Below are 6,324 nucleotides of genomic sequence, written 5' to 3'. Positions count from 1 at the left end.
GCTTTTCCCAGGACATATAGTGTTGAAATGGGGTGCATGAGATCAGTTTTCTCTTCTCTGAATGGCAGATCAGCTTTCAAATGTATGAGAAACACTGGCTTTGCCTTTCATCAGCATCATTAGTGAGGTCAGTATAAATTAAGCTGTGGCTTGGAAAAGCAGGTCTGCCATTTTAAACTCCCATGTAAACAGCAGCACTGGGGCCCACCGATTCTCTCTGATGCTTGTCTATTGAGCTCATCAGTGAACAACACCAAGAAATGCAAACAGAGATAAAGCAGGGAGCAATTTTGTTCATGCCTTGGTGGAACTGTAAAACTGTTCTTTAGCATGGTCAAAAACAGTGGTCTCTTCTTGAACACTGTATCTATGCTCTTGACGTGTTGACCTGGGTCCAAGGAGCACAGAAAAGCTCCTGTTCAGTCTGAATATTCTAGATAACCCCTTATCTTTCTACATTTCTTTCTAGTGTGTTTTCCGCAGGAGAAACTGACTAATGTTATTAGCTCGGCCTGTGCAACTGACTATTTAAAGGAGGCTTACTCAGAGGATGTTGTTTAAAGGAAGAAGATTATGTGGCCGGGTGTGTGTGCACACAAAACAAGCAAGGCTAAATGAATGATAAATGCTTATTCTTCTCTAGTTCAGTAACTGAAGGCATTTGAAAAGGTTGATTAGCTTCTACAGCAAAGCAATTCTCAGAACAAAGCTGGACTGGTGGTAAAATTAGAGCAGACAAAAGTTCCCATGTGATTTTTTTTTTCCCAGTTGCTCAGTATCTGTGTCCCAGTGACCTTCTCACCACCTGGCATGCAGCATGTTAATAGTTTCTGGATGTGCTTCAAGAACTTCTTTGCTGCAAACAGCTTCAGATTCTCATTGTCAGTGTTAGCTCAGGCACCAGTACGCGAATTACACTAATTGGTTGCCACTTGTTTCACAGCAATTTCCCCAAGGCCTTTTAAATAGTTCAGAGCAATGCCATCAGCATCAGTCACTGATTGAACAGTGAAGCAGGCAAAATATCCTTCCAAATAAGCCAACAGCACTAGGACCAGAAATACCAGGCCTGTTGCTTGCTGCCAGCAGCATAGGCACTGTTCCTGCTAAGCAGACCTGTTTTGAGCATTTCCCTGATTTCATTCTTCCTCCACAGGATTTCTTAGTGTGAGCTTCAGAAACAGTGTCACAGTTGCTTTCACAAGTCAGCAGTCAGTCTTGAGAAAAAGGAAATTGTCACCACGGAAGGTCATCAGGAAACCTTTTGAAAACCACAGAGGTACCTTTAATCTGCTGTGCTGATCAAGATAGCAGTCTCTACTTTTCCACAGGCAGAAATAAGCCCTGATCAAAGACAGCCCTCAACACTTTGGGGCTTTATTTGGATTGACTGGCCAAAGTTGAACAAGTTTAGGATGCTATGCGCATCATAGCCTACACCTCTCTACATTGCTTCTCATTGGTCTCATTGGCTCAGAGACTGGGGAGGGTTACCTGAAATTAACTGGACTTGCTCTTGGAGACATGGATCTGTTACTTATCTGTCTGAAACAGGCATCTGATATGAGAAGGCAAAGGCACAGCAATGACTTTTTTTTTTACAACTAAGTGCTAAGAAAACCTTGGCCAATTCCTAAACAAATTTGCAACACAGAAGTGGTCGATGAAAAACTTGTCTAGGAGCTTGTTTTTACAACTGGCAACTTGCACAGAAGTCCCTTTATATTTCTAACACAAGGAGAAAAAAGAAGGGCAACAGATTCAGGACTACAAGTTCTGCAATGGTAGGGGAGAAGTGATCTGATCCTAGATAAGGAGAAAATTTTGGTATGTCATATAGATCAGCTGTGCTTCATAAAATGAACATACTGGCACTACCACCCCCTTTTAATAACATTAAGGATGGAAATTTCTGTTGGCGATCTTTAGGTCCTTTTCAACTGTAACCATTCTATGATTCTATGCTCTCCTTTGGTCCAGTTAAGTTAACATGATATTAACACGACAGGTGCAGTGGTGCTCTCAAAGTCTGAAGGTACCTGTAGTCTATATAAAGCTCCATCCTCCTTAAGCCTGCTCTGTTACAGCAGCCATACTTCAATTAATGAGTGCTTCTCTACACCTAACGGTTGACTGGAAAGATTAGGTTCAGCTTTTGTATCCTTAAGCCTTGCTAGCAATACTTGGATGTTTGGAAGTTGAAGCCAGGGTCAAGTCCCCGCTGTGTTAATACTGTGTGCAGGCAAATCATAAAAAGCCCAAACAAATGATTTGTTCTCAAGAAGCTTAAATTCCTCTTAACCTCGGACTTGAGTGCAGTAGAAAGTACCTACTGTAAAATCACTGAAAAAAGGAAGTTTTTCAGTCTTATGTTAAATAAGGTGCTATCCCAGTCATCAGCAGGTAAAAGTGAAAAGAAGCCTGGCCCTGATGACTGCTGCCTGGGGATTCCAACTGGAACATGCTGCAGGAAAAGGCTGAGCAGACTTTGCTGATGCCTTGTGTCAGAAGCTCTGTCTAAAAGAACTAAAACTGAAATGGATACTCTCTAGATTAAATTCAGATTACAGTGCCTGTGGTCTCAACTTTCTACATTGGTTGAGACAAAAGTCAAGCTTTCAAGCTCTCTCTAGGTAAAGTGAACCTAGGATTTGAAACTTCTGTCTGAATTTTCCTTTAATGCCAGTTTCAAGTCCATTGGATAAATCCCAGAAAGGTGCAATTCATATTCTCTGCATGCCTTAGATTTTATTCTCTTTTCCATCCAGGATGCATGTGCGAATAAAACATGACTGAGAGCAAAAGATGCTGCCCTGAAAGCTGTCAGCTATTCAATCCCCAGAACCTTTAGAGGAAAAAAGCCCACAACAAACTAACCAACCAACCTCCAGAACTTTGTAAACTATTTTTCTTATTGGATGTTGAAGGAATTACGGGCCAAATTCAGATGTATAAATGAGGTCTACTATAGTCAAAGGTGTCTACTCTCTTTAGCCTACTGCAATTGACTGTTAGCATGCCTGCAGCTGAATAAAGACACATGAAAATACTTTGAAGAATTTGATCTGTTTTGGTTGGCCTTTCCTGAAGTGAAGGGAACTGACAGAATTCTGTAATTTGTGGTCTGGAGAATGAAAAGATGGTTTGTTGATGAGGCTGAGTGGCACAAGAAGGTAGAGGCAGGAGTTAAACAGACTGGTGGAAACACCTACTTTTTCTGTTAAACGCATTCAGTGACGTTGGTAACAAGAGTGTGTGAGGTGCCCACAGCCATGGAAGCAACCACAGGAATAATAAATGACACACTATGAGATTTAATACAATGGACTCTTTAAGGGCTGAGTGTTGCAGTGCCAAGCTCCTGGTGCAGGGCTGCCGATGACTCCTCAGCCAGCTCTGCAGTGAATGAACACTTGAGGAATAGGTTCAACCAACCGTAAACTAGAAGAATTTCATTTGCTTCCCTCAGAGGTGCAATATCAGGACGTTCCAGAGCGCACAGGCTTGGGAACACTGATCCCTACTCTGTGGTTGGCTGGTGGGGCGTGTTGTTTTGCTCAGCTTTGTCTTGTTTTTAAATATTGCTTCCTATGTGTAGAGTTTATGTGCAAATAGAACCAGGGAAATCACTTCTGCTCTTAACTGAAAAAGGGTGGGACACCTCTTTTCTGTTACTGGACAAACTGTTTCTTAAAATGCCAAACAGCTTCTCTTCTATGTTTAGCTTAGGACAAGGAAGGAAGAGAGGCACAAAGGAAGGAAAGGTGGGGAGAGACACCCCAAAGGAGTGTCTGCGCACAAACCAGTAGCTTCATTTTGGTTTATCCATCACAGATTTTTAATACAGATTCCCCTGTCTTTTAGGTTTCTTTAAAAATTAATCACTGCCATTCCAAAGTAAGCTTAAGCATTTACATACCCTTTTATGGTTACAGTAGGCCTAATAGTAATGGTTTGCCCATGCGACTGAAGAACCAATCTGAAAACCCAGTAAAGAGAGAGTTTTTTTGTGAAAGAAGCAGTTTGACTACAAGCAGTACTGGTAAGAGAGAGGGAAGATTGTGCTCTGTTTGGCCTTTTGATACAAGGGCTTCAGTACAAGAGTCGCTGGACGGTTTAACAGGTGATTTAGCTCCCATCTCATTTTCTGTTTCTCACTGTCACTTTTTATCTGAAGCTGATAGCTATGTAGTTGAGGCAGGAAGTGCTACCACAGCACATAAGAAAGAGTGCTGCACTACCAGGGTGTTGCAGTTACCACAACCTCAGCAGGACGACTCTGAAAGGCCTTTAGTATCTAGTTGAGACGGTAGGTCTGACTGCTGGCTCTGGGAACTGAGCGTCTTTGGCTCACAGCTAATGAGAAAGCTTGGTTGGAAATGCTCAGCATAATAACATTTCAGTTCACTCTTAAAGGCAAAGTCCACAGTTCCACTTCTCAGGCACTCTCTTGCTTTCTTCCACCAAGAAACTCCAAATTTTGTTTTAGTGCAGATACTTTTCTGGTCAAGTGTTGCTAGCCCAAATAATTACAAGCCCTACTGGACTGAAATTAAGGCAGTCTTCCATGCATGGATTTGGAAGGCTCACTTAAAAGCTAATGAGAGAGCTATGACGTAACAGCCTGATCAGAGCCCTGAGGAGAACAGGTCTCCATCCATCTGAAGTATCCTTGCACGCTGGTCCTGGAACAGAGGCTGTCAGTCATGCTAAAGCACGCCAAGCTGTCTGGAGGCTGTGATGAGGAAAACCTTAGGTCTGCAGGGCAGGAAGGCAAGTGTCTTATTTCAGTGTTCCACTGAGCTGCCCCAGCCCCTCAGTCTGGCCTCAGAGAGGGGATAAGCCAAAAGTAGGCATGTCATGCTCTGTAAATATTCACTGCCAGTTTTTTGCAGACACAATACTCTACCCAGCAGGAGTGGCAGGCAGGCAGCAAAGGCCCAGGCACTTCACACTCCTGATCAAGATGCTGAGGTCGTCCATCAGTTCACATGAGACTGGCATTAGAATATAACATAAACATGTGAAAGACTGAAGGCTTTCTGGTCTGAGAACTTCTTTTGTTCCAGCATAGCTGTTCCATTTTAAGCAAATAGCAGATATTTGCATATCTGTTTGGTTTGTTGGTTTTTTTTCTTTGTAGGCAGTTGGCAAAGTACTTTGCAAAACTGAGGCACAGCAGTGAACTGAAACTTGGAAGGGAATCCAAATGCATGAATCCAAAAGAAGGAATTAGGAGGGCAGAGGGGGTGGAAATAGAAAAGGAAAACTGTGAAAATGAAGGTCAGAGCAAGAGATCCTAACTGAAGCTTTGGCCCATGTGAATAAAATACTTCATTCTTCTGCACTGAGTGCAACAGCTTATTGCTGTGCCTGACATGTCAAACTGGACAAATTGAGTTGAAAAGAAAGTTTTCTGGTTCTGTATCTATTAAGTGCAAAAAAATGATAGCTCTACATTTGCTCTAAGGATAGCAAGGCAGGCATTGTTTGCTTGTTTGGATGGCATTCTTTCACCTCTTGACTGAGTTTCAGATTTTTGCTTGGCTGGTGTTACTTGATTTTAGAGGGGATGTGAAGTGTCATGGTGCTGCTCTGCTTTCCTGGGCATTACGAAGGTAATCGTAGAAGTATAATTTGAGGTGAGATGTTAAATAAGGAGCTGATTTACCCCTTCTGTTCTGTTTCTGAGGCAATGAAGGATGAATGTATCGTATCACAAACACCATTTGAATAACACAAAACCTCTGAGGTGCTCAGTGAGCGTGTAGTGGGAGCTCAACAGAAGTGGCAACTCCCTTTTACTACATAGCAACCTTCTGTTTGCAGCCTGTGCAGTGAGACACAACAGGTCATAGCCACGCTAGCAAAGAGCATATCTGAGGTAATGCTGTTTTGCTCAGCCCTGGGGAACACCCCTGAGATGAATACACTCTACTGCTTGTAGTCAGACCACCCACCCTGTTTTGGAGCTATCACAGAAGACCGGTTACAGTTTGTGACAGTCTCTCTTACAGTGAAGCAGAGCAGCGATCCACTGATGATGTGCCTGATCTTATTCCCCAGCCCTCTGAGTTCCTAGTGTTTTTCAGGAGTGCTGCAATACCATTTTCTTCACTCGCTCTGAGAATGCAGATCACATCCCCCAACTTACCTTCAAGACCTATTAATATTTAGGGAAATTCCACCACACCTAACTCACAAAGTTGTCTGTATACGTTTTACCCTCATAACCAGTTTCCTTTCCCTCCACCCAAGGAAGGGTGTAATCTAGTTCCATGACTCTAAAAGGCCTTTTCAAATCTGTCTGAGAGCTGGGTGCCT

This window comes from Psittacula echo, assembly GCF_963264785.1.
Source record: "Psittacula echo genome assembly, chromosome: 2".
In the NCBI taxonomy this organism is placed as follows: Eukaryota; Metazoa; Chordata; class Aves; order Psittaciformes; family Psittacidae; genus Psittacula; species Psittacula echo.
Note: the sequence above shows the minus strand (reverse complement) of the source record.